At 41.7% G+C, this 10,726-nt stretch overlaps 1 long non-coding RNA gene across 8 annotated transcripts; it reads right to left on the minus strand.

Annotated features, from left to right (window-relative positions):
• Nucleotides 1-1,214: 1,214 nt before the first annotated feature.
• On the minus strand, nucleotides 1,215-8,272 carry LOC127002039 (uncharacterized). 8 transcript variants are annotated; one of them, XR_007755680.1, is made up of 5 exons: nucleotides 7,355-7,549; nucleotides 7,263-7,308; nucleotides 7,125-7,216; nucleotides 7,022-7,078; nucleotides 1,215-5,180 (listed from the first exon to the last, which is right to left on the minus strand). It is a non-coding gene; the product is annotated as an uncharacterized LOC127002039 (long non-coding RNA). The 8 variants fall into 8 exon arrangements; XR_007755679.1 differs by lacking the exon at nucleotides 7,263-7,308; XR_007755676.1 differs by having other exon boundaries at nucleotides 7,022-7,216.
• Between the last annotated feature and the right edge of the window lie 2,454 nt (nucleotides 8,273-10,726).

The following is a 10,726-nucleotide window of genomic DNA, read 5'->3' on the forward strand; positions in this document are numbered from 1 at the left end:
GTTCGCCGCATGTTCCAGAACGAATTTCAACTTCACCGTAGCGTCACAACACCGGACAACAAGTCAATCTGGAGGATTGTTAAACACTTTGAAAAGGAGCAAACAGTCCACAATTGCAACAAGGCTAGAAGTGGTACAAAGCCAACCATAACGGCAGAGAAACGTCAGCAAATCAAGGAGTCAGTTGTGAGGAGCCCCAAGAAGTCCTATCGCAGACGGGCACAAGAGCTAAACCTTACCCCAACCACACTGCTACGTTCCATGAAGACTGATCTGAAGCTTTTTCCCTATAGGATTTCCACTCATCATGTCTTGAAGGATGAGGACAAGATCAGGCGCATGGCAATGTGTCAGTGGTTGGCCGAAAAGCTGGAGCGCTCACCTGGCTGGTTGAACAACATCTGGTTCAGTGACGAGGCTCATTATCACCTCAATGGGGCATTTAACAATCACAACAACGTTTTCTGGGGCGAGGATCCTCCTGAACAGGTGAGTGAGAAACATCTGAAGGGCGCCAAAGTGACTGCATGGATGGCATTCAACCCCAGACATGGTCTCATCGGACCGTACTGGTTTCAAGACGCGCGTGGCAAGGCAGTGACAGTCAACAGCGAGCGTTACTGTGAAATCATCAACACCTTCAAAAATGAACTTGGCCAAAAGTTTATTGTCTACCAGAAGAGCAGAATGTGGTTTCAGCAAGATGGAGCTACGCCCCATACATCTCACAACTCCTCGACTTGCTGAAGGAAATTTTCGGACCCCGCGTGATCAGTTTTCGCACAACACACGAGTGGGCACCTCACAGTCCTGACCTCAATCCTTTGGACTTTTGGTTTTGGGGAGCGTCTAAAGGAGAGGTGTATGCAAACAAGCCAACCACCCTTAATGAGTTGAAGGATAATATCGAAGCTTATACAGCCAATGTGACGGCAGAGACATGCCGCAAAGTCGGCCAGAATTTTTGCCTCCGGATCAAAGCATGTTTTAATCGACGTGGTGCCCATATTGAGCACGTTCACTTCAAGAAGGTTGCTTGAGAGCAAGACAAATTGTCATCATGTTAGCTTTTCAGAATGCTAAAGTTTGTTTTTCTATCTATGTCATTTCTTCAATAAACTGTAATCAAAATCATGGCACTTTTTCTGGAGCACCCTACGACCGGCGCATGAGGGACGTGAGCCCCAGCAGCAGCGAAAGGGACGTGTCAGAGGTCGACCAAGGGGCGAACGAGAACATGGGCGGTGCGGGCGAAGCGGCAGATGTCAGTGACGACCCTGAGCAAGTACTTGGGGCCGACGATGCGGGTCTGGGTGCCACCGCCTGCCTGCCGCCGCCCGCATCCCAGCGGCGCCCTCGGCGAGAGAGGCGTCGGCCGGGATGGTTAAGAGACTTTAGTGATGTCCCAGGGGACTGATTAGTTTGATTTATTTCATGTGTTTTGTTTGTTGAATGTTGGGGCAGCCGGGTCGACTGCTTTTGAAGGAGGGGATAGTGTTACGAATGTGCTGTATGTGAATGATTGTATGTGTAATGTGATGAAATTGTAGCATGATGCAATGTTAGCTCAGCATGGTGCAACTCTACTTGTTGGGACAAGAGAGACAGAGGGGAGCCCGGGGCCACCGGCCGCCGGGCAGGAAGTGCTGAGTCGGCTGTTGCGAGCAAGGGTGGCTGAGGAGCAGCTGAGGGTGGCGTGTCTGGGCTTAGAGAGTGTTGAGCTGCTCCGCTCGCGAGTTGTGTGCATCCGGTGTGCGTGTCTGCCGTGCCCCTGTACTGTGCCTGGGCCCGGATCCACAAAGGCTTAGTTCGTAGTTTTGGGCCCTTAGTGCGTAGTTTTGAGAACATCGAGATTCACAAAGCTAACTACCAACTAATCGATGACGTCACGGGTTAGCGCGCGGATCTACAAACGTTTACCGCGCTCTGTGTGACGTTAAATTTGTTGTTAAATAACTACTGCCTCGGAGCTGACGGTAACGCTAACAATATAATCAGATTTACGTATAAATGCTTATAAATCGCGTTTTTCAACTTGAAATATAACTTTGCGAGTAGAGGAGGCCCATTTCTTTATAAAATGATGAGATATGCACCCTTTGAGAGGTATATGATAAGTGTGGGAGGTATGGCAACACCCGGCCGGGGGATTGCCAGACCTCCCTCCTCTGCCTGCCGTGAAGGATGGCTTGGCGACGAGGAAAAGTTGCCGGACTTTATGTAATTTCTGATTTACTAGGGAGAATTTTGCGTTTTCCTTCTATATGTAGATACAGAAAGCGTTAATTTACCCATACATGTCAACAGAACGATCTTACAATATATAATAGCGAAGAAATCCGAGGCACATAGATGCCCAGACTCAATTCTGCCCGAGGCTCAATTTTATCGATGACAGGGGCCTATATTTTTCCTTCCCCTGTCATTATTAATGAATCTCAGGTGTCGCAACTTGGTGTGAACATGCCCTAAGTATTCACCTGTGGAAATATATTGATGTATATGTGATTGGTATCCTATTTTCTGAGAAAAATGAATGTGCGATCATGGATGTCGGAGTGCTGCTCTGGAGGATGGCTTGGAGACGAGGAAAAGCTGCCGAACTTTATGTACTTTCTTATTTAATGAGGCAAATTTTGACATGGTCTTTGTCATCATAATAAAGAATGATGATTATGCTAGTTCTAGACGCCATATCAGTCGAAAAGAACCCCACATACACGAGCTTGAGCTAAGATAACAGAGGCATGTGGATGTCCGGGCTTAATTTTGCCCGTGACACCGCCCCCATCCGTGGAGGGACCATGGACCTTTGTCGGGTGACAGCTATCCCATGAGTTGGGCCGCAGATATGGCAAGACAGTCTTAATTTTCCCTATTCCTTCCTTCCGTCCTTCGTTCTGTCTGCCTCAATATCTGTCCCATATTTCTACTTGCTTTCTTCCTGCCTCAATCTCCTCCGTATCTTCTTTTTCTTCATCTTAAGCATGTTCGTAGGTAACAAGACATTGAACAGCAGAGCTACTTTGACGTAAATGTGCAGCAAACAACGAAATAATTGAATTCGTAGATTACGATTTTGTACAGTTTGCCTTGAAAGGAAGAAAAATGGGAAAAGAGAATGGGTTTCTTGAACCAGCAGCTGGTGGGGGCTCCCTAGGATTGGCTGACGGTTCTGTAAACGTGCTTACGATTCGCTGCAAGGCCATTGACGTCATCAACCAATCAGCGGCCTCGCTGACTTAGCGCGCCTCTAACTACAATCTAAGGTTTGCTTCGTGAATCTGACGCTAACGTCGGTAGCTAAATCAATAGTGCGTAGTTATGTTAGTTCGTAGTTACTGAGTCAGTTTGTGATACCGGGCCCTGGAGACTTATACCCTCCGGACAACCTGCGCTGCACCCGCATTCAGAAAGGAGGTTGCGGGGAGGGTGTAACTCAGAGATGGGAAGGTTGTAGCTCAGAGAGGCAGCTGATTGGGCGAGGCATTCATGACGTCATCAGACTCGTCCTAGCGAGTCACGAGTGAGTCAGAGTCGATGAAGAAAATGTGCCAGCCAATCACTGAAAGACGCCACTGCGTTAAGGTTGCCAGACGTCATATATTATGAATTTAGCGTCACTGAAATAACTGAGATCAGACAGTCACAACTGGAACAGTTACATGCACCTCTCTAGTGGCACATTCAAGTCATCAGTGACGCTAATATTCATAATATATGACGTCTGGCGACTTTAACGCAGTGGCGACTTAAGTGTTACTGACGGTAGAAAGGTAGAAATTGGAAAAGCCAAACATGGCATCGGCTTGCGTGACGTGCCGTGGCCAGGGCAGCGGCAGGCGACATATGGTGTACACCCCACGGCGGACTTAATTAATATAGTGTTGCTGCACCACATTTAACACATTAATAGCTAAATCATTAAAAATTACACCATGTACAATAGTTTCTTCTGATGTTTTTTTATGTTTTTTTTTTTATGTTTTGACCTTCATTGGCATCGGTGAATACATCGTTTCCCCTATTTCCTCATCCGAAGGGAGGGAAGGGGAAACAGAAGTATTTCTGGTGAAAGCGAAGCTTAGAATCGTTCAAAACACACAAAAAGCATGGGGTAAAGCTTGTCTATGTAGTGAAATGCATACTGGTCCTAAACTTCAGTATTACCGAATGTATTTTTGTCCCTTAGCCAATAAAATTCGTGGGTGCTGGCAGTGGTCTGACTGAGGATGTAAACACAAGCAACTCATGTATCATCTCGCTTTTAAGGAAAAAACTCTTATACTTTCATTTTTTTTGTCAAGAAACACTAATTAGGACATATTTCATGTCAATATAAAGAAGGTTGTAAGATTTACACCACCTCCGTCGAGGTTGTAACTTACATCCTCCTTAGTCCTTACACCTCCTTTACAACCTCCCCGGATGCTTCCTGAATTCGGGTGGTTGTACCTCGGCCTTACAACGTTGTAAGTGTTTTCTGAATATGGCCCCTGGCTGCTGGCCGTCTCTTGGGGCGACGGTGTTGATGCAGAACCAGCACATTAAAATTTTCTCAAAAAATTCGGAAAGGGCACAACGTCCGGATTTAATCTAACCACTGTGCTGGCACTGAGCAGCACACTGCCACGCACACTAATATACTGCCACCCATACCTGTCTGTGCCTGACGGGCAGCGTGCTGCTTATAAGGGACTTCCTTATGCCAGTTTACCGTAGCCTAGCAAAACAGAGTTGTAAAATTTAATATCCCCATGTCATCTTAATATAACCTCGCATAATGGAGTTCCAAATATCCTCATGTTATCTTATCGTAGGCTAGCATATCAAGGAGTTGCAAATATCCCCATGTCACCTTACTGTAACCTAGCATAATGGAGTTGCAAATATCTCCATGTCACCTCACTGTAACCTAGCATAGTGGAGTTGCAAATATCCCCATGTCACCTTACTGTAACCTAGCATAATGGAGTTGCAAATATCCCCATGTCACCTTACTGTAACCTAGCATAGTGGAGTTGCAAATATCCCCATGTCACCTTACTGTAACCTAGCATAGTGGAGTTGCAAATATCCCCATGTCACCTTACTGTAACCTAGCATAATGGAGTTGCAAATATCCCCATGTCACCTTACTGTAACCTAGCATAGTGGAGTTGCAAATATCCCCATGTCACCTCACTGTAACCTAGCATAATGGAGTTGCAAATATTCCCATGTCACCTCACTGTAACCTAGCATAATGGAGTTGCAAATATCCCCATGTCACCTCACTGTAACCTAGCATAATGGAGTTGCAAATATCCCCATGTCACCTCACTGTAACCTAGCATAATGGAGTTGCAAATATCCCCATGTCACCTCACTGTAACCTAGCATAATGGAGTTGCAAATATCCCCATGTCACCTCACTGTAACCTAGCATAATGGAGTTGCAAATATCCCCATGTCACCTCACTGTAACCTAGCATAATGGAGTTGCAAATATTCCCATGTCACCTCACTGTAACCTAGCATAATGGAGTTGCAAATATTCCCATGTCACCTCACTGTAACCTAGCATAATGGAGTTGCAAATATTCCCATGTCACCTCACTGTAACCTAGCATAATGGAGTTGCAAATATTCCCATGTCACCTTACTGTAACCTAGCATAATGGAGTTGCAAATATCCCCATGTCATCTTACTGTAACCTAGCTTAACGGAGTTGCAAATATTCCCATGTCACCTTCCTGTAACCTAGCATAACTAGCGGGCACCCGTGCAAACTGCACGGAATTGCACGGATTCTGCTCCGCGCGTCGTGATTGGGTTTGTAGCGAAGCCCGCTACAGTACTCCCCCCTCAGCAAAAACGGCCCTCTCGCCCAAAATTGGATAATAAATTACCGCTTTCACGTTAAATAAGGGCTATATCGCTTAACAAACATAAACTGAATAAACTTCGGCCAAATCCGCGGCAATAGGTAAAAATTTGGTGTTGCTACGATGGGTTTAAGTGCCAAAAATAAAAATATAAAACAATAAACTTCGGCCAAATCCGCGCCAATAGGTCAAAACTTTGTGTTGCTACGATGGGTTTAAGTGAAAAAAAAAAAAAAAAATATATATATATATATATATATATATATATATATATATATATATATATATATATATATATATATATATATATATATATATATATATATAAATGAATAAACTTCGGCCAAATCCGCGCCAATAAGTCAAAATTTAGTGTTGCTACGATGGGATTAAGTCAGTGTTTCTTAAAGTGTGGTCCGCGGACCCCCAGGGGTCCGTGGAATGTTCCAAGGGGTCCGCAGGATAATTTTTAATATCGATTTCAGTCAAATTTTCGGCCAAAACGTCATAAATTCCTATTTTTGAAGCACCAAATCCTGATGGCTTTTTACAGTGGCTAAGTCACATTGAAGATAAGCCAGTAATAAATAATTCAGTTGTAATTTCAGTATATTATGACCTGCAAACACTTTCAAACTCAAGAGGAAAATTATAATAATAAAGGGTCCGCTACATGAGTAATTTTAATAAAAGGGGTCCGCTGCACAAAAAAGTTTAAGAAACACTGGTTTAAGTGAACAATAAATAAATAAATAAACTGAATAAACTTCGGCCAAATCCGCGCCAATAGGTCAAAATTTAGTGTTGCTACGATGGGTTTATGTGAAAAATAAATAAATAAATAAATAAACTGAATAAACTTGTGCCAAATCCGCGCCAATAGGTCAAAATTTGGTGTTGCTACGATGGGTTTAAGTGCCTAAAAAAAATAATAAAAACTTGGGCCAAATCCGCGCCCATAGGTCAAAATTTGGTGTTGCTACGATGGGTTTAAGTGCCTAAAAAAAAAAAAAAAAAAACTTGGGCCAAATCCGCGCCCATAGGCGAAATTTAGTGTTGCTGCGATGGGTTAAGTGCCTCAAATTTCACTCACAAAACTTCAGCCCTTAGCGTATCAATGTTATAGAGGGAGTTGCAAATATCCCCATGTCACCTTACTGTAACCTAGCATAGTGGAGTTGCAAATATCCCCATGTCACCTTACTGTAACCTAGCATAGTGGAGTTGCAAATATCCCCATGTCACCTCACTGTAACCTAGCATAGTGGAGTTGCAAATATCCCCATGTCACCTTACTGTAACCTAGCATAATGGAGTTGCAAATATCCCCATGTCACCTTACTGTAACCTAGCATAGTGGAGTTGCAAATATCCCCATGTCACCTCACTGTAACCTAGCATAATGGAGTTGCAAATATCCCCATGTCACCTTACTGTAACCTAGCATAATGGAGTTGCAAATATCCCCATGTCACCTCACTGTAACCTAGCATAATGGAGTTGCAAATATCCCCATGTCACCTTACTGTAACCTAGCATAATGGAGTTGCAAATATCCCCATGTCACCTTACTGTAACCTAGCATAATGGAGTTGCAAATATCCCCATGTCACCTCACTGTAACCTAGCATAGTGGAGTTGCAAATATCCCCATGTCACCTCACTGTAACCTAGCATAATGGAGTTGCAAATAACCCCATGTCACCTTACTGTAACCTAGCATAGTGGAGTTGCAAATATCCCCATGTCGTCTTACTGTAACCTAGCATAATGGAGTTGCAAATATCCGCATGTCATCTTACCGTAGCTTAGCATAGTGGTGTTGCAAATATCCCCATGTCATCTTACCGTAGCCTAGCATATAAAGGAGTTACAAATATCGCCATTGTCATCTTACTGTAGCCTAGCATAATGGAGTTGCAAATATCCCTCGTCATCTTTCTGTAGCCTAGCATATTAAGAGTACTGTAGCCTAATCCATGCCAGAGTTGCAAATACCCCTCGTCATCTTACTGTAGCCTAGCATAATAAGAGTCGCAAATATTCCCATGCCAGCTTACCGTAGCCTATCATGTCAAGGAGTTGCAAATATCGCCTATGTTATCTTACTGTAGCCTACTATTATATCAAGGAGTTTCAAATATCGCCCATGTCATCTTACAGTACCCTACCATTTCGAGAGTTGCAAATATCATCCATGTCAGCTTATCATAGCCTAGCATGGTGTAAATTAGTAGCAAGTATTCCTCCCCCATAGCCTATTATAGTGTAAAGGAGTAGCAAGTGTTCCTCCCCTATGTCAGCTTATCGCACGTAGCCTAATGTGTGATATGTTATATTTAAATATTAAGCACACACTGTATTAATTAAATCCTTTCGCACACCGACAAATTTCCTTTTACAAGTTTCCTTTTCAACACCTCGCTCTTGGAAAGCACTCAGGCCTCTCCACCTTGCAAAACCTTGTTAGAGGGCAGGACATCTTCCCTTAGAAACTCGTAAACAGCCACATCATAGCTCACTAGATTCACGAGGGATTTATCCATGAGGTGACTGCATACAAACTCCATCGAGAAAACAATACCAAGCATTTTATTGCCCCGAAATCAAACCTAAAGCAAGAAGGAAATGGGTATTACTTTACAAGTGCGCCCGCTCCACGGCGAAAGACACCTATGTGCTTCATGAAGGTCTGTGTGGTGATACAACACACTGCCGCATTGCTTTTCCGTCGCACATTACTTGTTCGAAAGATTTAATTTATATATAATTAAAATAAGCGGTTGACGCCATGATGGGTGCGTGTTCCAGCAGCCCCCCCCTCTCCCCCCGTTTACTTAGAAAAAATATATATTGCGGGTCTGTTGGGTCAGGTTAGTTTTAGTCAAGGATAGTATAAGAGTAGAGGATGGATGAACAATGCGGTACATATCGCGATGAAGTGTGTGGCGATATGCCTCTGTTAGATGGCAGCACCGGCGGTTCCTTGCTCAGTCTACTCCAAGGTAGAGGATGGATGAACAGCGGGAGACACTTGGAGGTTGCGCCAGTGCTTCCCTCTGGCGGACGTGGATATGTTTATAGAAAACGTTTTATGATTTATGGTAGACTTCAGTATTTTTTATGCCTTGTTTATTAGCCCTCCTGACACTTCAACGCACCCACATTTATAAATCTTATGTTAATTAAAGTAAGTGTCATGTATATAATTTTATTAATATCTTCTTAAACAATGATTACAATGTGAAAACAAATAAATGGCAAGACATATCATTCAGTACTTAAATAAAATATAATAGAAAAAATCAAAGAAGTAATACTATCCATTCTATGAGTAAACAAGCAAACATGGTCATGACATAAATGCCTATATACTGTTAAAAAAAAATAATAACGAAAGAAAAGTATAAAAAAGAAATACATGGTCTTATTTCCTAAGTTTCATATAATACAAATGTTATAGGTTAATGTTGAATACTGGTAAGTTGCACAAATTAAAAGAAAGAATGGAAATGAAAGAATTAATACTATGTAACCTATGAGAGTAAAAAGCAAGCGTGGTCAACACATACATGCCTATATATAGTAAAAAAAATAATAAAAAAAAATAACCACTAACTTGAAAGAAAATTAGACAAAATAATTACATGAAGTTTCATATATATGCGAATGTTATAGGTCTATGTTGAATACTGGTAAGCTGGACAGCCAGATTTTAAGACATTTAGCAGTACATGTACAGCTATGCAGGTATGGGACAGCAAAATAACAGTGGTTCTCAAAATTGGTGCTATGTAAGGGACCATAATCTGAGGATATGTACTCACCAAAGGCAAATTACAGCATCTTTGTTAATTTCTAGAACATATTTAGTAAAATGACATGATCTGCTTGAGTGTAAAAGGTTGAGGCCTGTGGACAATCATTATGGCCATTGGTTATCCTTGGAGGTGGGTGGTGGGCCATGGACAAGTATATTGTATGAAAAATGGGCAACGAGCACAGTAAGTTTGGGAACCACTGCTACATAACAACAATGTATAAGGGCAGATTATGAATGTTTCTTACTATTACTAGAAATATGAACTAAGACATTTCACAAAGTTAGTAAAAACTGTTCTTACATAATTTGAGTAACAAATTAAATGCAGATTATGATTATATGGTAAAAGATGGATATTAATATATTTTGCAGTGTTTCGCAGAACACAGAAATTTGTAAATCATGGGATTGTTATTAATGACAGTATATTAATATTTACATATGTCTTAAACTAGGAGTTATAGGTAACATGAAAAGGTAATGGAAGAAAAAAGAAATCATAATGAAAAGAAATTTAAATGATTGAATTTGAAACTTTCAGCCTTAACAATATTTAATGCATAACCTTTATTACTTTCCTATTCTTTTTGCTAGATTTACGTACTTTTCTTTGTTCTTCCATTTTAAATTAGAGAAAATCTTAAGCCTTATATATATGAGGTAAATGGTGCTGACTAGCTGAGTGGAGCACAACTGCAGAGGCGTTATAAATGTATGATTACTTAATCGTGACAGCAAGTTCTTTGATACATTTGTGCTCAACATGGCTCTTTCAATTGAATTTCTTACAATGTACTCTACTTCTTTGAAATGCTGCAAACAGGTGGCTGACGGTATAGTAAGTCCCCCAAATGGGGACTCAGAGTTATTCTCTGCTTTCAAATGACAAAAAAGTTTGTTAATGTTATCTGAATCCTGTTTGGTATCAAGCAAATGCTCCCTATGTAAATATTAATATACTGTCATTAATAACAATCCCATGATTTACAAATTTCTGTGTTCTGCGAAACACTGCAAAATATATTAATATCCATC

The sequence above is a fragment of the Eriocheir sinensis genome, chromosome 22, assembly GCF_024679095.1.
Source record: "Eriocheir sinensis breed Jianghai 21 chromosome 22, ASM2467909v1, whole genome shotgun sequence".
NCBI lineage: Eukaryota > Metazoa > Arthropoda > Malacostraca > Decapoda > Varunidae > Eriocheir > Eriocheir sinensis.